The sequence below is a fragment of the Dromaius novaehollandiae genome, chromosome 3 (genome assembly GCF_036370855.1).
Source record: "Dromaius novaehollandiae isolate bDroNov1 chromosome 3, bDroNov1.hap1, whole genome shotgun sequence".
Taxonomy (NCBI): domain Eukaryota; kingdom Metazoa; phylum Chordata; class Aves; order Casuariiformes; family Dromaiidae; genus Dromaius; species Dromaius novaehollandiae.
In genome coordinates this window covers 92763752-92785705 of record NC_088100.1, presented here as the reverse complement: position 1 = coordinate 92785705, position 21954 = coordinate 92763752, and the positions used below count along the sequence as shown (strand labels likewise).

General features: G+C 46.6%; 1 protein-coding gene across 3 annotated transcripts in view; it reads right to left on the bottom strand.

Moving 5' to 3' along the window:
* Positions 1-20553, bottom strand: part of TJAP1 (tight junction associated protein 1) — a 40923-nt gene extending 20370 nt beyond the window's left edge. For 2 of the 3 annotated variants that reach the window (XM_064509488.1, XM_064509489.1), the window contains exons 1-2: positions 20205-20553; positions 19358-19432 (exon numbers count right to left, since the gene is read on the bottom strand). The gene's annotated coding sequence lies outside the window, so the exon portion shown is untranslated. The remainder of the gene's footprint in view (positions 1-19357; positions 19433-20204) is intronic. The other variant, XM_064509490.1, reaches the window with a different exon arrangement.
* Positions 20554-21954: the final 1401 nt, after the last annotated feature.

The window sequence follows — 21954 nt, the reverse complement described above, 5'->3', positions numbered from 1 at the left end:
CAGGTCTGAGTAACAGCATTACAGTGACTCTCGGATTAAAATTGAGTTTCAGGAGGATTATTGCTCATTCCTGCTTTTTCATACCAATTAACCTTGATCGTTAGGCAGAAAGCTCTATTCCCTGCATGGGAATGACTCCAAGAGACATCAAGAAAAAGGGATCAGACTAGCTGTTGAACAACAGGCCATGTAATAAGCACTGCTTAACACCTAATATATTTCCAAGGTAAATGAAATCAGTAGACTCTACAGTCTTACATAGTTCTTGTTGAATATAAATACCACTGGACATATCATGTGTCTGTTATACCCATGCACCCTGCGGAAGTCCCTTAAAAGTCATCAGAATCACACTTTCCTCATGGTCCCTCTCCCTCCTTCCACGATACAGAGATCCCAGTCCCCTTCTTTCAGTTACACTCCACATCCTTAAATATGCATTTTATGATCTACTGTCTCCGGTGCGTGACAAGTAGCTTAACTTCCCTAACCCTTTTATAAAAGCCAGAACAGCTCCGCATTGCACAGGAAACACTACTCTAACACCGCTAACACATAACGCACTCTGGAATAGAACACAACAGCTGATGGACGTCGGAACGGGAACAGCACAGGAAGCACAGGACCCGAATCCAATCCCCAGAAGGAATGTTAATGGAGAATAAAAATACCCAAGGGAGATTTTGACCAGGAAATGAGCACTACCTTTCTAATACATATAAACACACAGAACCACCTTTAATGGCTATCTCTGAAATTGCACAAAAACCAGCTCAGCAAAAGACACTGCAGACTACCAAAAGGGCTAACGATAGCTTCTTGTCCAGAAATGCTGACACACCAGAAGCCTGTTTAGTTTGTTCAGTGATCCTTTCAGCTCTCACGAGGTGGTTTAGGTTGCAAATTTCCAGAGCCTCTTTACCTTTATACCTTGAATTTCCTGTCTTTCCCCACTCCATCTGTCTTCTTATCCCTGCTCTTTCAAGACATCTTCTATGCAGGCAGAACGAAGTAATCACTGTTAGACCTCACGCAGAAGAAGCAACACTAGTAAAGCAATGACAGGGACTTTTGGACCAAGCTTCTTAGATATTTAGAGATGCAGACGAGGCCCTTAGACAGGAACTTCTGGCGATTAGGAAAACTCTGAGAAGTTCCTGAAAATAACTGTCCAGTCCCTTCTAACACGAGCAAATCTTGATACTCTAACACAAGCATCTGACAAGAGCTGGTAGATCACAGGAGTGAAATTAGGGAACTATGGCCCTAAATTTTTTCTCCCAATCACAAGCTAGGGAACAGCTGTAGCAAGCAAACATTTGGAGATTTAGTGAAGGAAGGAGTAAGTGAACATTTCTGAAAAAAATAAGCATGTAGGAATTCCCATTCCAGGCCTCTGCCAGTTTCTACACTGTGGAGGAAGGAAAGAAATGGGGGGGGGGGGGGGTGTTAAATCAATCAATCAATCAATCATACGTTATTTTCCTAGAGCATAAAATTACGACAAACTAGGAAAAGCTTGAGCTCTTCAGTGACCAAGGAGTGGCCTTCTGAGCCCCTATAAGCATTCTCTAATATCAGTAGTCCTCCTGTTTCATCTTTTGGTCTCAAAAGTTCTGAGAAAGCTATACCCTCCAACTCCTCAGCGCCAAGGACTGAGTCACTGAACTGTCCCTCTAGCAGAGAATAAAGCAGTATTAAAGAATGCTCCATTACTGCAACCTATACACTTGCCTCAATATGCTGCTCAAAACATCCCAGCCCTCTATGAGTCGCAGTAATGCGGAGACAGCTAACACACTATACAGCATCTGCCCAGACTGACAAAGGAGCCTCTTTCCCCCAATCCTTATTTACAGAGGCCACGTGGACAGGTTTGTTGCAGTCACGCAGCCTACAGAGCATTTTCAACGTGGAAGAGGCTTCAAGTCCTGTCCTGATGCTTGCAGGTGCTGGCAAAAGCAAATACCAAGAAATGAAGTGGCCGATTACAGCGGCCCGCTTTATTCTGAAATGCTACCACTATAACCGAGCTTGCAGAGTAATTTGTGTGTCAGTTTTGTTCCTGTAGAGCCTTCACAGACAGCAGAAAATGCAAGATGTATTAACTAGATCCAGCATATTCAACAAGAAAAACTGGCATCTGCAGTAATTAAGCAGCAACTTCTTCCTTGGCCATGAGTTTTGTACATGGGGAAGTCATCATTCATACTAAGGTGCACAGTGGGGAGACGTAGTGACTGGGAAACAGCATCAAACTAGGTGAAATTTCTCTCAAGCTCTGCCTAGCTGTGGGAAAGTCCAGTACCAACCTGCTCAGCCATCTGAATCCTTTGAAACATTAAACATTTAAAAAGGTTTTGAAATGCTACTTTTGCTACACACAGCATGCAAAGCAGGTCTGCAGGCACTTTTAGCAGCAGGCTGATGGGGAACCCTAAGACAACATTCCAGGCATCTCACAGTAGTACGAGACAACAAAAGTCAGATTTATAAGGAGGAACAATCTGCTTTAATCTAACATTATGGCTAAGAGTGAGTGTCCAACTTGTACAAAGGTTCGCAGTTTGCCCATCCTCCACCAACATGCACCACAACAGGCTCTTTCATTCCACAATCACATGGCTACAGCCAAACATGACATACTGTTCAGCAAGTAATAAAAAGGATCAGCTTTTTCCCTAAGGTCTTGTCTATGTATACGCTGTATGAAATTAAATTGACTTAGAAAATAATGTAAAGCAGTATAATCCTCTTGGGTAAATGTTCTTAATTCAGTTTAAGAGCACTTTGTGTTGAATCAACTTAAGCTAAATAGATAGATACAAGATACAAACTAAATTAAGGATGCCTATACAAGAATGCTGCACTAATTTAATCGTCATCATTTCTAATCTGATTAAGTTAAATCAGTACAACTCCCCTGCAAAGGCAAGATCTTTAACAATATTAAGTAACCCCTTTATTGCCCTTTTCTGCTTCCAAAAAAATTTTTTTTTTAAACGCAGAGTGGCATCTCTTTTGTAGAATCAATGTAAGCTAACCACACTTTATGAACTATATTAAGGCATTAAAGTTATTGACATTTATATGACTTCAAAATTTTACTACTCCTGTGCCAGCTAAACATCACCATAATGCTAAGACCTGCATGGCATAACATTTTCTGCCTTTCCCAAGCAAGAGAAGGGTGCTAACGAGTACCCGTGCTGTACCCTGCTTTCCATACACACACACGCACCCCTTTTGCTTGCTGATGTCCAATGTATTCAGGCAGTCCAGACACTGGGAGGGGATGTTCCACACACTCACTCCTAAGGGTATGGCTCACCAACAGCTTATCTGAGCAAACTGGAGTGTGGAGTTAAATCACGTTAGCTAACTGCCCCCAGGCATGGTCTTACTACTGTCCTTCTTCCACCAAAACATAAAGTTCTCTTGCTAACTGTGGGGTGTAACCATATATAAAAACCAAATCTGAGGTCGCAGACCTCACATGCTGCAAATCGTTACCCTAAAACTACGTCTCACCTCCACAATTCCTACAGCATTTCCCATTGAAGTGTATTGCCAAAAATAAAATTCAGCAATTCCAGAATTATTAGTTTTTTCCAATTCCTCATTTAATACTATCTGAACTGTTTCTTTTGAGTATCAAGACCTAATTTCTTATCTTTACTCTTTTGGTGCTCTTGCTTTCATCTCTACCTGCTTCTCCAAACTGGTCTCTTCGAGCTCACTCCAACCTTCCTCACATCCACTCCAGCAACGCAACCTTCACCATCTCATCACTGCCTTCTTCTATGGCCATCTCTCAGCTACCACATACAGAACAACTTTCCCATCCAGTGCAACAAGATTTCCATGGTCAGCACCCAGCGGGGAGAATGCCGGCAGGAAAGCACTGGGGTAGTATCACTGTCTCCAGGCACTAGAGAGAAAAACAGTGGGGAAGATGCTCTCAGAGTCCCTCACAGATAACTAAATCCCTCACTGGCCTTCAGAAACAAAATTGTGCCACAACGCTGAACAATCTGGTGAACACCCACCTCTGCTGAACGCCAGGAGCAGCTGTGAAACCAACCAGAGTTTTAAATCCATTTTATGTATTTATTATTGTTTTGGAGGAGCTATTTTGAAGCACTGATCACATGGCAACAGGGACTGTAGGTATGCACAATAGTTCAGTTGCTAGGGGAACCATACTTCCACATTTTCTATTTTATGAGATTTAAACTTCAACTTTCACAAAGGGCTGCAGGAACATTTTAGCAACAAGCTGCTTGATCTTGCATCTCGGATTCACACTACAATTACAAGGTTACGTAGCCCCACACCAATGCTAGGATTCACGCACACCATGCACTGAGGCATGCGCTGCATATGTGCATTGAGGAAAGCAGGAACAATTCCCATTCCATAAATAAAGAAACTGAGGAACCAGGAGAGAAAACAGCTTTGTGCACTGTATTTGCATGAAACTTCATGTAGGAGGGAAACAGCCACAGCTGTTTTGAAAAATGCACTGTAGGAAAATTCAGCAAGACACAAACATATTTCTTGCACCTAAAACAGAAATGACTGGGATAAAGAGAAGGAAAGCGTGTATGAACTAAGCACCTACCTGACAACAAGGAGCTGAATAGCCTAAGATTCTTTACAAATACAAATAAAGCAGCTACCCTGATCCATTGGTAAGCGAACAATATTTGTACTATGCTCAATTCCCTCTGCTGCTAGGGCTTAATCCTAGTAGGAATCGTTTTGGTTTAATTAGCTTTTCCCTAGCAGATGGTCAGATGTGAGAGGCAGAGAATGGTACAGGCTTAACTGTTGTGTCATTGTGCAGCTGCGTCTGTAGCTGAACAGTTAAGCATGTCCAGGAGTCCAGCTGTAGTCTGCACGACATAGTCCATCTCTGGCATTAGCCAAATGTCAGCTTCCTCTTTCTCCAGACTATATGCCACAGTCAGAGGCATTACCAAAGGCAGGCAAACAACTAACATGTAGTCTCACCCTCATCTCCTTTGTCAGAGAAAACCCTCAAATCTTAGTCAGCTGACAGTCCCTCTTTACTGACACAGAAGCACATTCAGAAGCATTGCCATGGAAACTTAAACCATCCTCTGTGCTATCCATCAGAGAAGATCTTCAAGTATAGAAATATTTTATGATCTCTACAGCACTGAATACAGACGACAGTCAGTATACTGAAGTAAAATTACAGGCTCCAGCGTTGCATAAGGATAGCAGTGGGTCATTCTTAAACCAGCCAGCCTGATCCTCACTTCACATACAACATGTAATAGCTTTTTATGAGCTGGCAGTGAAAAGCCGTTTAGCACTGAAACAGAGGTGGTGGTAAGGTAACAAACTCATCCAACCAGAGAAGAAAAAAAGAGAAAGTGTTCACAGCCTTTTCCCAAAGTTGACCAAGTCCTGTCACTTTGTCTTCCCAGAAGCTAAGAGTGATAGCACTACTCACACCCTTGCAAAGGGTGCTTCCTCTCAAGCATGGATGTCTCCCACTTAATTCAAGTCCTCGCCATTTCCTCTTCCGGAGACCGCATCAAATAGTCTCTGCAGACTTTCACATGGCCTCTGTATCCAGGCACTGTTTTTTGTCAAAGCACCCACACCTACACACTGGCAGCAGTAGTCTCAACAGGCCACAAAGCAAGAACAAAAAAGGAGACTGCTTCAAAAACATGCTTTGGGCCTAGCAGATTTAGAGCCTGAGCCAAGGGCAGGAACTGGCACAAAACTTGTCTCAACTCTAAACAATGGAGCAGCACAGTTCCCGAAGCACAACATAACCCTGGAGCATCTTCTCCCTTTTTTTGTGGTATGGTCCTGTACTTAGTCTTGCCTCAGTTTGCCTGCTGGATTTTTCTTTTTTTCTTTTTTTTTTTTTTTAATGATTCTCTTAGCCTTCAGCACCACCTGACTCAGGTGTCAGGTCTTAGCCTTCAGCACCACCTGACCTCAGGACTGCTGAGGGATTTTATTCTGAGAATTTAGTCACAGAAAAACAACACAGTTTAATCCAGCTAAAGGAAAACAAACAGATCCACCCACTCATCTTTCATTGCTGATCTGCAGAGAGCACACAACAGCTCTGGCTCTTCTCTTCCCGTTCACCTGGGCTGCCGTTAGTCCTTTTAACGGCAGGATCCTAAGTGAAAGGACCTACACTTCTACTCCCTGCCCTGCAGACTGCACAGAAGGTGGCTGCCTGCCACCAGCAGTCACGGGCTGTCCTGCTTGTCCTCCTCTATATGCTGCATTATACTTCCTACGTTCACCTTTCTCCCTCGGGGAGGATGACCGCAGACAGCCCACTTGAGACCAGGCAGGGCTACTTCAATTCTTCTCTCAGATACAACCCTTCCTGGGGACAGAGTGGCAGCTTTCATCAACTGTCTCCTTTCATGCTCGCTGTCACTGCTAAAACCAAAGCTGTTCTCAACGGTTAATAACCAGCATGAACTGTCCCAAAGGGTAATCATAGTGAAGGCCAGGCACTTTACCACAAGGCCAACTTGTCCAGACTAGCACTACATCCCCTGCCTGGTGTTGCTCTTGTAAAACTGAAGCGCCCGGTCTTTGCTGCTGTTATCCTTCAGGACAGGATAAGCCTGTTAATTGTTCTGAGGTTAAGGAAAAACCATCTCCTTTCAAGCAGTGAAGACAGGCTTTTCTCCTTCACACAGCTCCTCCCTCTAGACTCCCCTGTAAGAGAGCCCCACACAGACCTTCACTTACAGCTTTACTATCTCTCTTTCACAGCTTGCCCTCTGAAGTCGCCTCTCATCACCTATCCTCAAAGGGGCTCCAACTGAGACTAGAGGATTACCAGCCCCAGGTATCCTAAAGAAAGCAAGCTACCACGTTCCAGGTACCTCTTTTTGTTAAATGTCTTAGATTAAGCCACTCAAGAAGCTAGCAGCTTGAAGCTCCCCTCATCTAAGGGCAAAGACAGCAGAGGAATGCCAATGTATCACCAGACAGGTGCTGCAAAGAAGTGTTTGTCCAGTGCTAAGAGCAAGCTGGCAGCTTGTGCCTTCGGCTTCATGTAGCTGCAAGAGCTGGGGCCTAAAGAGGCCGTGACTCTGGGCTAAGGAATGTCTTAACTGCAGAGCCACCACCACATCTGCTCCTGTCTCAAGGTGCCCCAGGACCAGACCAATTTCCTTATTTTACTGTCTGTCTGTGGGGCTGCTTTCTGCTCCCTGTCCCACCAGGGGGAGATCTAACTACTCGGTGAAGGTTACTGCTACTCAACCCAGAGGAGAGCATCTCCCCGACAGCGGTGTTTGGGCACAGACCCTGAAGCACACAGACCAGGATTCCTTCATCTTCCTGAAAGCCAGCAGGGAAATCAAGCTGAGGAACTAGCCACTTTCTCTCTACCATGTATTACAATTCACTGATGGGAAAGAAAAGTGACAAGACTGAGGCCACCCTCCTCCTCAGCCAACATCACATCCATTTCACTCCAGCTCCCTTGCTCCCTTCCTGTCAACCATAAAGTAGCAGTAGGAGCAATGTTTAATCCTAAGCAAGACACCCATTTTGCAGCAGTAGCCTGTATCTCATGACAAAGCTGAAACGCCTCAAAGATAAACGCACAATGATTACACACACTTAAAGGTTCAATCAATAACTTTCCACACAATCCAGTTTTAAACTCCCTTGTATTTTTGCTACACTTCAAGTTGCCACAGGGCATACCGTTCAGTTTGGCACTGCATGATAGAGGAAGAAGAAGGAAGATTCAGGCAACACAGACTTTTCTTCACAATACCTGAAAGTCCTGAAAGTTCGGGACAGAGTCAGTGGCCACTAATTTGAAATAAAATGTACAGTTTACCTGAAGCCAGGGGAGAAGAGAGCCCAATGCGAATAATTTCTAATCCTTTTACAATCAAAAGAGTCTTTGGCAACAAGTAACGGTCCCCTAACCATCTATAGAGATCCTGCTTCGAAGAGTGATACATCCTTGTCCAGAGACAGTGGCATGGTCTGGTACAGTAGTCCTGCAGCAATGGAGCTGGAGACTGCAGCAAGAACCAGAAAGCAACAACTGTGCTATAAAGTCAAGGCTAAGGGTAGCAGTATGAAGGTCTGCTGTAGAAGACAAACTTTAATATGGAAGCAACTGGCTGGTCACAGAATTTGAGGCTGCTGGGAATTGCCAGAAGGAAAACTGCAAGTCCTAAAGAACAAAAACTGTTTAATGAGCTGAACAGGCTAGGGCTTACCCAGGACCCAGAGGATGCTCGGCTGTTTCTTCTACAAGCCTTGCCCAGAGCCTCCCTATACTCACAGCAGCACTTCCAGAAGGGACCATCTTTCCCTGTGCCAGGCAAATGAAAGACTTAGGGAAAAGAGAGCAGAGATGGCTTGCATGATTGGACCATAGAAAACTAGTGTCTGTTTTGCCCAGACATGAGGGCGAGGATCCCAAAATAATGCGTCTGCATCCTGATCTGACATTCTTCACCAAACTTCCAGGGCTCAACTGCCAGCTCTTGGGGTGCCAGCCAGAAGAGGGAGGCTTTTTTAGAACAAGCTGGAACAGTTCAGCTGCAGTGGATACATAAGAACATTTACCCCACCGACTAGGGGAACCGCTCCTGCCTGGGGTTACATCCTGGGTCCGCTCCATCTCCAGATGTACAACTGCACAACACAGTCTGTACTGAGAACAGCTTGATGGCACGAGTCAATCATTTGCTGATTTGCCATGAGCACACAAAGCTGCAGAGGGACGAGCCAACTTTAATTGGCCTTATCGGTGTAAATTAAGCCCTACAACACACCCAAGCAAAGAGCCAGTTCCTTTGGAGAAGCAGGCATGAGTTATTTTGCTGCAGCTATAAAGGAAACATTGCTGCTAGGACATGCCCCTGGAGTGACTGTGCCGCTCAACTCTCCCGCTGCATTCCTGGGGTTGTTTAGCATGGACTCAGCTCCAGCCTTTCCACAAGCAAAAAGCAGTCTGAACCCTGAATGCCATCTACAAACACTGCCAGACTCCACCTCCTGCGTGCCTGCAGGCCACCAGGTGTGGCCAGGAATGGCACAAGCTACACACCAAACACACCTTTGATGTGGAGCTGAAAGCATGTAGCCAGGGGGCATGAACAGCACGCCGCCCCGCCGACTCGCTGACTCCCAGTGCAGGAATGTGGCTGCAACCACAGGCCAAGGAAGGCAAACACATTGCATTCCTCACCAGGCAGGGAAGGAAAACAAGCAGCCAGCCCACACACCCACCACGTGCCCCATGCATGCCAGCCCTGCCACTGCCAGGATCCCAACGATCGCTTTAGTCCCCAACTCGGCTGTGGGAGAGTTCTCCAGGCCATGGGGCAAGAGAAACAGAGCAGGGCAGGAGAGCTGTCAACAGGGCATGCAAGCTGGGGGGAGGAGAAGAGCAGCCATCGGGGCTGGGAAGTAACCACATTCCAGGGCAGGAACAGAGCTCTGCGCAGTAGCCTGGGAAGGGAATTTCCCTGACTTTTCCTGTAAGACAAGGGGAAAACACAACACTGAGCCTTGCTGAGCTGAGGGGGCAGAGCTGAATGGGAAGCTGACCTCAGGCATCAAGGGTGCTTGGAAGGATCTAGACCTTTTTTGCCGCCTCAGGAAACCCCTATACCTACAGTCAACCAGCTTCTCTGAGATACGATCATTTCTTCCTTATCACAACATCCTTCTGCAGACACTGTCCTCGCTGCCCACAGAAACGGATCTGATCTTCATCGTACATGATTCTTCCCCTACCAGCACTGACACTTGGTCATTCACATGATCATGAGAAGAAAAACCTTGGTGTATGAAAATGCATGACACTCCTCTTCTCCCAGGACATCACTGTTTCAGACTTACAAGCAGACCCTATGCTCTAGGCAGAAAAACACTACGCCATTTCCACATGGCACTCTTTCAAACTCCAAAGCTTTCCAAAGAAGCCACTCTTCCCAAACAGGAAACTACTCCAAATGAAAGAGAGATGAGGTGCATCAGGAGGTACAAGTTATCCATGTCCTCAAGCCAACGTAAAGAAAGGCCGTATTCCGAATCCCTCATGTTGTGAATCTGCACTTACTTTGTGCAATACAATTAGCCATCAATCCACTCTTAGAAACCCACTGCCCAGTGCTGACAGCCAGTTATGAGACTTAGTAGTAGCCAGTGTTCTCTCAATGAGAAGCAGGAAAGCCACTGCTCTGATGAGCACTGTAGCAAGGATACCTGAATCCACCTGAATCTGCAGCAATACCCCAAAGGTCTCCAGTGAGAACTCCGGCCTGCTGTACCTCACATAGTCGGTTCTGAACTTCAGCAAAGGGATGCCAGAAAGGAGCAGGATTTCATAAGGCAAAAATAAGAGAAACTAGACAACACAAGCTGATAGGGCAGAATGGATATTCCCTTCTGCTCTCCAAGAAGCAAAGAGGGATGTGCACACACACATAGGGAGCCCTGTGCTGTCATTGCACAAAGCAGTGTCAGCAAATTCAAACAGCACCAGTGAAGGGCTGAAACGCTGTAATCTCTGGGGAACCTGGAAGGGGAGAGGTCAACATGGCCACAAGCTCCAGGAACATACCGACGCATCTAGCAAGCCGCCAGAGCAGGGATGGTTTATAAGCCTGCAGCCCAGCTGCTCCAGACCCCACGTGCACTTCAAGGCCCTCACTGAGGGGAATGGTCTGGTATTAGGTACTAAGAGCAGACTAGATGAGGTCCTGATTTCCCATGCCTATTAAAATTCAAGGCCTCAAGCTACCTAGCTCCTTCCAAGACTGTAAGGTAGGCTACTGCACAAGCTCCAGTGCCTGGAAGAAAGGGGCATGAAAGGCCACATGTACCAATAGATTTATATCCAAAGACACAAATAGAAGCCGGCAGGACTTACAAAAGCACCCAAACAGATTAGGTGTCTAAATCACCATATGCCGGAGAAAGGGCTTCTCTGGTTCTAACCACTCCATACCTCTCCAACCCCAACCACCACAAGAAAACCTAATTCAGAGAGGACGGAAGCCCCTGCTGCTCAACGGCTTGCCAAAGGCCATCTCTGTGCAATCCACTCCAATGGTGACTGCACCCAAATTCCCACAAGCCTCAACAGCGCAACCTGCAATGGCTGCAGCTCTTGCAGCATTTAGATCTGTCTGCTTCCCAGAATAGGAGCTGCCTCTTCAGCCTCTCTTCTCCCCTCCTCCACTACAACTTTATTTTCCATACACTTAATACTGTTTCAAGGTACAACCCTCATCCTGCCACCGGTGGGCGGGTGAGTGGGGGAAAGGGGCCCTTTATAATTGTAGTGTTGCAATCTGCCAGCCCGGCCAGGCAGCTTGTTCCCGCCTGCACTGTATTAAATACCTTATAACTGATTACACCCCCATGGGGCATGATTAGCAGTCTTTGGAGAACAAAGTCTACTTTCATAAGAATAAGAACAGACACGTACTGCTAACCTACTACACAGCTGGGCAGGCGAGGAAACAGAGGGAAGAAAAGAAGGGTGTGTGGGGGGAAGAGTTAACTGCACTGTTACCCCTATTCTTTCCTTCCCTCCCCTATTCCAGAACCTCTGAACTATGATTTGCACTGCCATGAATTATTCCCTTCAGATCTAGCCCAGAAGATTCAGGTAATGCAAGCTCATAAATAAACTGCTGCCGTGGAAGTTGGGCAAAGTCCTGACCTGGAGAGGTAAGGCCTTGAGGCAAGTGCATGGAGCTTTGCTCTAGGTGACAGCAATTCCTTGACATCAGTTTGCAGAAAGAGGGAAGGCTGAATTCCCTCAGCAGCATCAAAAACAGCAAGGAAAAAAAAGCTTAAAATATAATCACATACCCACACCCCACTCAAGCACTCAGTATATATCTGGAAAGTCTATATAAGAAAGAGCAAAGCATCTAATTTCATTTTTGGGTTAACAGCTCTCCCAAATCTGGAGGTTTTTTTTTATTAAGGGGATAGAGGAAGCAGCAAACAGGAGAAAAGCCCTCTCGAATGGAGAGAGAGAACTGGGATCCCCAAACATACACAGTCCATACACACTACAGCAACACGGAACCAGCTTGATGGAAACTTAGCCAACCTGACATGAAATGACCTACAGCTCATAATACGGTGTCTTCCAAATCTCTAATGCCCACACAAACAGCCACAAACATACTTGGTACTATCTGGCCTCTACCTCAACAAAGCACAAAAAAACCCAAAAAAACAAAACAAACAAACAAACAAACCCTGCACAGCTTTCACCAAAAGAAGTAAGAAAAAAAATGGAGGCTCAGACGAGCCTAGGATCAGCCCTTCCAGCTACTCTCCCCAAACCAACCACAGAGGAGAGCAAAGCAGGAAGCTCCAGGAAAATGTTCCTACTTCATAGAGGGGCACTTGCACAGCAGCTTCAGCAAACCGGAGCTTTTCTAATTGTGTCATTTGGCAACAAGCAACCCGCTCACCCAGAGCCCACTCGCTTTGCCTGTGGCACGAGGGCTGCTTACGGTATAGTCTGGAGGCCCTTGTGTTCAGCTGATGTATCTGGAGGGGGGAGCCTGGCTGAAACATTCCACCCAGATTCTTACCCAACCCACCCAAGAAAGGGTTTGTTTGTTGATGGAGACACCAGCCCAGCTAAAAATGATCTGCTTATATCTGCATTACTCAGCAGCTGGTTCTTCATCCAGCACAAATGAGGTATCTGAACTGTCCTTTCTAGTCTCATTTGTACAGCAAAATCTGTGTATTCTCTTTATTACAGAAAGACCTGAAGGCACCAACTGAACCTGAAGACCACCCTTCTCAAGAATGGTTACTTTAAACAACTCTGGGATTTAAATTATCCCAGACAGCACAAAAATAGTTTGACTTTGGGAGCTGAAGTTGCAAAGACGTAATAAATCCAAGTGGCACAGTAAAATCTTTCCTAAAAGCTGGAAGTCAGTTGTGAAGCCCCAGATGGCCTTGTATACAATCTGTTTCTGCTACCATGGTCTAGTCCATGGGGAACCACACTTCACACTGCACAATACCAAAAAAAGAACCAAACCCTCTACAGTCCTTCAGCTCCGGCAAGACAGAAGCTGTTTGTCTGCATCCTGGCTATAAAAAACAATTAGCTACCAATCAACTGTTCAATCCCCCGCCATGCAGGACAACTGTCAATCAGGCATTCAAGCTCAGTTGACGAGCTAGCAAGCACAGCAAACCAACTCCTTCCCCTGGCTGCCATACCATAACATATACCCTGCATCCACCCCCATCCCCAGAGTAAATTGCTTTCCACTGCAGAGAAGCACTCCTGCTATTCTGTTACCAGTATTCACCATCAGGGCAAGAGACCCTAATTTAGCCCCGCACGGGCCTTCTGCAAACTGCTAATCCCCAATGCACAGCTGTTTTTCAAATGCACGAGCATGAGCAAACCGTAAACGATTTATGGCGCGTGGCAGGAAGACTCCTGGCTCCCTGCGTAGGCGGGGTTTTCGGACAAGATCATGCTTGGACTAATGTTTATATTGCAAGTTGTCAGTGGGGTAGTAAATCATCCCTGAAGCTACATAGTAACACAGCTCTCCCCACCCAGCTGGAGCCTCCACTATCCTGAACTCTGTCACAGCCATTTCAAATACGCCTGGGAACCTATTACAAAAACATCAGCAAATCAAGGAAAAATAGATATACTTATGAGTAGACTCTGCAAAAATTCTGCAGTTCAGCAAGGGTGATTTGCTTTCAGGAATCAACCCCACCTGGCATGAGAAGCTTCCCAAAAGTAACACTCCTTACTAGCCCTAGAAGAAACTGCAGTGAGCACCTACACAGACATCTCCTGCTAGTAAAGTGTGTCACTAGCAAAATACAGTTAGCTGAGAAAAGCCTTCTGAGCAAAGTTTGCATTTCCTAGCACTTACATAGCCAGTGCATGAACAATGCTTGGAAATTCAATTCTAAAACTCAAAAAATATATTTTTGCATGCTTTAATGCATGAGATGCTTTCTGCTCAGAAAAATGAAACCACCTAAAGGTAAACTGTGAACATGAAGACGATCCTTCTCAAGAAGGGTTACTTTAAACAACTCCAATTTAAACAAAGTATCCTGCTGATTTCTATTCTTTTTTTTCCCCTGTTGGATAGGGTCCTGCATACAATCCAATAAGAATCCCCTCACATGTAAAAGTGAAGGGGGAGGAGTTCTTAAAATGGAAAAAGAAAGATATACAAATAAAAACATACAAGAACATTCAGAACAGCAGAAGAAACTGCAATCACTTTTTCTCATTTGAGACTGACTACATTTCAAGTCACGTCCCTAGAATTTTTTAACTTTCCCACCAGGCAACAACAAAGCCCTCACTAAGGAACAGAAAAGTTGCAGGATGAAATCTGATTTAGGAGACAACACAGCAAGGCATCTTTGGGAACTGTATAAGGCACGCGTGGCAACACATACCAAGGTCTGAGTACAGTTAACCTGAGTAGAATATGCTAAAATAATGGTCAAAAAACTTACTGCCATAATGATTATCTAATTATTATCTTGGGAAAATATCTTATGTTCATTTGAAACAAATGCTATAAAGTAAAACTTGCCCAAGGCTTTTTACAAGCCTAAGTACAATTCCACAACAGTTAAGAGAAATTACCTCATCTACCCCTTTCCATTTTGGAACCATTTGTGCATGAGCGTTACAGTAATGTAGCTGGACAACCGAGACTTTAAACACAAGAGTAAGAAAATTCAGTTATGATTCCTACAACATTGTCAAAGCCAACTTTATTGCAGGGACACAATACAAATGTGAAACTCAGACAAGACAGAACAGTCGCTGTGGGACTCACAGTTGTGAATCTGCCAAACCTTAGAAATCAGAAATTTAAAACAGTTCTCTCTTGCCACTAGGAGCAGGTCAAATGCCCTGTGCAAAAGTCCCTAAAAAACAGCCTAATCCCCTACAGGAAACCATACATTCCAATCCTGACCCACTCCACATTTTATCTGTATTCCCTCAGCACCACGCAGACAATTTCTGTGAAAGCCAGTAGCCCTTCACCCATTTACAGCAATTATGCCTGCCACAAAAGGGTTAAGCTGTGCCCGAAAGCATCTGTGTTTTTTCCAGAACAGCCCATAAGGAGGGCATCCATACACAGATCTCAAGGTCTTCATGACCTGCTCTACGCTCTGAAAACCCTCTGCTCTTACTTTATAGAGTTCCCTCTGCGTTAAGGCAGACATTACAAACATCCGCTTGAACATATCTCCATTCCATTGCCACTTACCTTTACTGGCCTGTCCATCAAATGCAATTCATGTATATGAGATCAAGCAACCCTAATGATCCTCTTGGTCCTCAACACAGTTGGGACAAGAGTGCAGGACACAGAATGTGTCTTCCCAAATACAGGGAAGCTGAGGCTCATGCCAGAACATACTGGATCTCACTAGAATAGCCTGAGAGGAGTCTACCCCTCCAGCTGCTTTCCGACTAAAGTCCACTACAAGACTGCAATGTGTAGAGGCCAAACTCCACACACTCTTTTCCCGCTTAGAAGCGGAGGCAAGAAGCATAAAGCACCTTGCCTGACAACTTGGAGTAAAGAGATAATACTTACACATCTCGGCATTCACAAATAAGACACAATCCTCATCTATGGGATATGCTGTCCTTCCAAGGACTCCTCTGTTCCACAGCTCAAAATTCTCAACTACTAGGGCTACTCAGATCAGTTGGATTTGGGGTTTTTTGTTGATGTTTTGTTTTTTCTTAAATGCAGTTATCACAAAAGGGAAGGCTGGCAGGTAATCTAACATAGCAAATAAGTGTGATTCAATACTTTGTCTTTGACACAGGCCAGTACATTAGAAGAAGGAGTAAGAGGCCCCAGTGGACAATTATGAAATGAACTGCCCTTTTTCCTAACCTTTATCTGTTAGAGATTGAGTTATGTCTGAAAAACATGCCTTCTAAAACAAGTACTTTAGCTAAAGCAAGTCTGAACATTTCCACTCATATAAGCGCTTGATCTTCTCTGAATCCCACTCAGCTTAGCCTCAGTGCTATTATGTGGTAGTGAATTTCCACAGATTAGACATCATGTGAAAATACTTTAAAATCATTATTCAGTTTGATGCCTATCAGTTTTACTGAACTGCATTTGCCTCAACTGAAGAATACATTCCAGCTCCTTCACCTCTCTGCAGCAGTCTTCCTCAGACTTGGCACCTAACATTGTTGAAAAAAGCACAGGAAAACTGAGCCCACCCAAGTGATGCTTATCCTGCATTCCAACCATTGCAATGCTGTTCTCACACTCCTACGTGGCCGTTTCCTTCCTAAGCACAGCTCCGAGGAGGACACTCCAGAGAGGGTGGCTCATGTCATTCCAAATATGAGACAGCCCGTGAGCCGTTGCTCTTGGCCATCTATGTCTGAATATATTAGCAATAAGACTGTACATTAACATGCTGGCAAGAAAGAGAATAATTTCCAAGTCTATAACAAATAAGGGGGCAGAAAAGCGAAGAGAGAGATCTAAGTCAAAGATACAGCCAGATAAGACCTTACAAGCTGTGGAAACAAGCACACAGATCCTGGGATGGGACAAAAGGCAGTGGTCTCAGAGTGCCTGCTTGCTTTAAACAAGGCAGGGCCTGACTTCCACTCCACAGCAATTTCACCTTGCTACAGAATAAGGAAGACAGACCACACAAGAGTCTGCTTAATTTTGAAGTCACAGTTTAGCATATTCTTTTCATTTCTTCTCCTCCACCAAGCTTTATTACAGTATTCATCACTACAGTATCCAAGCACCTTATAGCCATTTATTGACTCTTCTCCAAATCCTCAAGAAGATGTGTGTTCATCATATTTTGCAACCAAAGAATGAAGACCAAGAAACAGTAGTGATCTGAACATGCTCACACAATAAACCTGTGACGGAAATTACATATCCTACATTCCAGGTCAGAATTCTGACCACAGGGTCATCCTTCCCCTCTAATCAGCTCAATTTAAAAAAGTAACATTCTTCCTATACCAGTTACAGATATGGCCAATATGGAACAAGACAAAAGCCCTTAGGCAAGGGAACTGCCACAGAAACAAAACTGACAACTTTACTCCTAAGGCATTAGCCCAGTTTGCAGACATTACGCACATACTTCCTTTGCAATCCTGTATATAATGAATTGGAGAGAAGCGTCATATTTATTCAGTTACTAGTGACAAAAAATATACATTCTTGGTACCAGATAACTAGAGAATGCCACAAATACACACTCTGTCCATAGTTCAAAGTGTCATACAAGGAGGAGATATTTTCCCTACCAAAGCTTTCAAGCAAGGAGGTGGACGTGTCTAACTTCAGGACTTAAATTTACATCTGAAAAAAAACCCAAGTCTAATAGCCAAGAAAACCCATTCTGTCCATAATGACAATTCTGGTTCCTGACGACTCTGGTCAAGAGAGCAGAGATGAGTTGGAAAGGTACCAAATAGGACCCTCATTTCGTAGTGGAGGAATCCTGCCCTCAAGCTCACCCCAACTAGACCCATTCGAGACTCCCACATGTAGCATTTCTCCCAGCAACATGAAAAGCAGAGGGTAAGGGATCTTACTACACCATTCTTGTCCCTCTATGCTGCAAGAGCTAGGCCTTTGCTCGCAAAAAGACAATATGGTTAATACATTATAATTTAACTTCCAGAAATATTTCCTAGGTAGAGGCGGTGACGCATGGAAGTCTCATGCTCGTTTTCAGTGCATCCTCCTTAAAACATAGCAGACATTTTAGCCAGTTAGGGAGCTCACTTTTTGATACTAAAGCAGTATTTCCTTGGGAAACAGAGGTTGTCAGCCTCCATGACTCACAAGCATCAAGTCCACTTCAAACAACTACTGAAAAAATATAGTCATATTTAACGAAGTTCTGATAATTCTGTGTTCATCATATTTTGCAACCAAAGAACAAAGACCAAGAAACAGTAATGATCTGAACACGCTCACACAATAAACCTGTGGTAGAAATTACTGTTTGTCATTCTTTGCCTTTTTAAAAGCATCTTATATGCCACACCAAATGCCACAAATCCTTTCTCCAAGACAGCTCTGATACCCTCCACATCAGCATATTCACCAAAAAAACACCCACTGTCCTATCCAACTTTGTTTATTCTGCTCCGGGGCAAAAAGGGGCAGACAAGCAAAGGACTATACCTCTTTGCTAAACTACTTCCCCAAAATACTAAACCCCATGGTTGCACTAAGAGTGGATGGGGAAGATAAGAGTGCAGGGCTTGAGAGCTGCAAAACAAGTGACTTATCAGTGTCCAAGAACTACTAGAAAAAGATTGGAAAAGAATGCAAGGTCATCTTTGGTTTAAACAGTTGGTTTGAAGAGGCAACAGGTCTTCACATGTAACATCCCCTCCTGACCTAAGTACCTTGTAAATACTGAAAGATGAAGATAGCCATGGGCTGCACTTTGGAACTTTGCTTGTCCTTCTGAAATATACTCCCACAATTCCTGATAAGGAATTAAAAGCCAGAAACTTCTGACACCACAGCTAGGACCTGCTGGTTTAAATGCTGATCTGACATCCAGAGGTTGAAATACAATGTATGCACAGCACCGTTGGGATACATAAGCTTTCTGCAGCAACTGAGTAACAAGTGAAGAGAAGACAAAGGAGCATTACTAAAAGTGACTTGACAAATAAGCAACAGGGCTGAACAAATTTCAAATGACCAATTCTTAGGTACCAAATAGCTGCCCCTCTAAAATGGATCTCAAGACTGAACTCAGGAGAACACAGAAAGACCAGCAGTGCACCTGCACCATCCTTCAGGGGATCAATTTGAATATGGGTGGAAAAAAACAACATAGTGGAAGAAATAACCTAACAGAACAGAGGATCACTAAAATTACCTAAATTGCAATCACTACAGAAGTCAGATCTCCAGAAAGGACTTCATTGTGACTCTGGCTGTGTAGACCTCATGTAACTACACAGAGAACGCAGCTGGTTCAGCACTGAAAGAACAGACTTTAGACGCCTTCTTTGGATAACACATAAAGGGCACCAGCTTAGCTCTTTAACTCAACTTTTCTTCCTGGTGACTCGTATTGAATTTTTCAGAGTTACTCCTACTTCATTTGCATCTCTGACCTCTCAGTTCAGGCAACTATGGCTTACTATGATGCAAAGAACATTCTAGAGAGGGATAATTTGCTATGTATGTCCTTAACATATTCTCAAAAATTCAAGTAGTGGGACAAAAAGAACTCAGTATCACCTCATTCCTGGCTTTCTTACCTGCGGTCTGATGCTTCAGCAAGGATTCATTGCTTCCTCTTATGTAGTCACTTTATGTCCGTTCCGTCTCTGATTCTGTAAAATACAGATGCATACCTCTGAAAAGCTTTCTCTAGCATGGAACTATCTAAATTCGATGGCTGATTCTTTTCAGTGGACAACATCCACATGGTACCTCTCAGATCTGACAGATGTGTGTCTCACTTGCACACCTTCACACCTACCAAAGCAAATCATCTGTCTATTGAAAAATCCGTTTATTAGCACTTAATCTCTTACTCTACTCCATGCTGTGCGTTCCAGCCCAGAGCCAGACGCAGTTCAGTATCTATTGTTCACCTGTTTTTCTTTAATGCCTCCCCTTGCTCCCAGGGGCTGCTCACTAACTCAGTAGTAGCAAGCACCTACTACACTAGGGAGGGTATACAGACTGGCAGAGGATTTCCCATTTCCCCCTTGACAGCTTTGGCACCAGTGGAGCACAGCTCCCTCCCTTCCAACTCTCTTTCAGTCCTACTCTGGCTCCTTAAGTACACGCAGGCCCAGACTTGCTCCCTTCCGTAGCTCTGACTCCGGCAACCCTCCCCGCGCAGATACCGATCCCTCATCCCCATAACCCCGACCTCTCCATCACCAAGACAGGGCTACACCCTGAGCGAACCTGGTGCAGCCTGCCCCTTCCCGCCGCAGGCCGCCCCACACACACGCACGCACGCACGCACCCCGGGAGGGGCAGCTCCCCCCAGGGCCGAGGCCGCGGCTCCGCCACCCTCCAGCCCCCGCCCCGCCCCCCGACGCCCGGCCCGGCCCGACGCCCCCACGGGTCACTGCAACACCCCCGTCTCACCGGGCGCGGCCGGGCCGGGGCAGCCGCCGCTCGCAGCAGCCGCCCGGCAGGGCCGCCAGCGCCGGGCCGACGCGCGGGGACCCCGCCCAGGCCCGGGCTCGGTCCCCAACCGGTCGCGCTGCCCGCTGCCCGCCCGCGGGGCCGCAGCCCGGCTCTGATCCGCTGAGGCGCGGCTCCGCCCGGGCTGCCGGGGACTTTGCGGCCGGTTCGGCCCCGGTTCGGCGCCGCCTCGGGCCCGCCCCAAACTTTGCCCCCGCTCGGCCCGGCCCCGCGCTCCCGCCTCAGGCCGCCATTTTGCCGCGGGGCACGCCGGGTAATCCGGCGGAATCCCCACGCTGCGGCGCATCTACGTCATCGGGCAGCATGGGCGGGGGCGGGGCCACGCACAGCGGCGGCCGGGGAGGTGCGTCTCGCCCGTCGCCACGGCAACGCGGAGGACGGGGGGGGAGGGGGCGAGGGGACGAAACCAACGAGTCCGCGCACGGGGGGGGGAGGGGGGGATGAGCGAAACCAAGTGTCCCCCGGGGCGGGGGGGCACCCGCTCTTGGGGAGGGTGCAGTCGCCTCCGGCGGGGCCGAACCGCGGGGGCACCGGGCGAGCCCGGGGCAGCAGCCGCCCGCGGGGCCTCAGCCCCGGTGCGTCAGGCCTGGGGGTGCAGTGCAGTATCCGGCGCTCTCCCCGAAGCCGGGGCTTTCAGTAACGGTGCCAGCACCCCCGGTGCGGGTCTGCAGATGGCGGGGAGTAGCTGGGAAAGGCAGTTTCAGTGGGCTTAAAATCGCGAAACGGGGCTGCGCGGCTCAAAAAGGCCCGAAGGCATTGCCTCGGGGGCGGCGCGGCCTCCAGGCCCCTGCTGGCTTAGCCTCGGAGCTGGCAGGGTCCCGCTGTGGCAGCAAGCGGCTGATGCCAGCCTTGCACGGACCCGTGTTTATCTGGAAAAGCCTCTGTTTGGGATCTTCCCTCGAGAGAGGTGAGACCCCAGAGGGGTGCCCCCCCAGGTGAGACCCCAGAGAGGTGTCCCCCCACGCTTCTCAGTGAGGAGTGATTCCCGTGGGTCCGAATGAGACTTTGGCTGCGTGGGGAAGCGTGCTGGCACAGCTACGCCGTGAAGCTACACATGGACATTTTTATTCCAGCTATTCCTATAAATCTCTCTGACTAGACAAGCAGCTCGAGAAGTAACACAGAAGACATGACACAGATATTCCAGCAAACCGGAACCTATATGCCCTCAGGTGGGAAACTGGCAGCGTTGAAATGTCTTCATACATATGTGAGGACATGGGATGGGCTGACAGGCTATTCCACCCCCTTTCACTGCATGAGTCTGCCAAAGAGACCTCTCACACAGCCAAGGAGGGATTTAGTGCCTGCTTTTCCTCTTTTCCCTTCTCTTGCTTCTGGAGGCTCCAGCAGAGCAGCCAGGCTGCAGCCCTCGGTTCCCTTGCAGGACCGAAGGTTACACAGTTGTCCCATATCAGAGCAGACCTTGAACAGAGGCAACTAAACCCCTGTGAGAAGCAGGGATGAGGTTGCAGAGGAGAAATGCAGAGAAAGATGGGTATTGGCTGTTCAGAGCAATCAGAGCCTGCTGGTACACTCAGGACCCTGACATGGGCTCACAGTAACTGCGGGTGATCTGCCCTCTTCAGACCTTCAACAGCCAGGACAATTTACTGGGAGCCAGTGTGCAGAATCACAGCTCCTTTTTCTTGTTATGTGCCTCATTCCCTCAGAAACACCCTTCCACCCT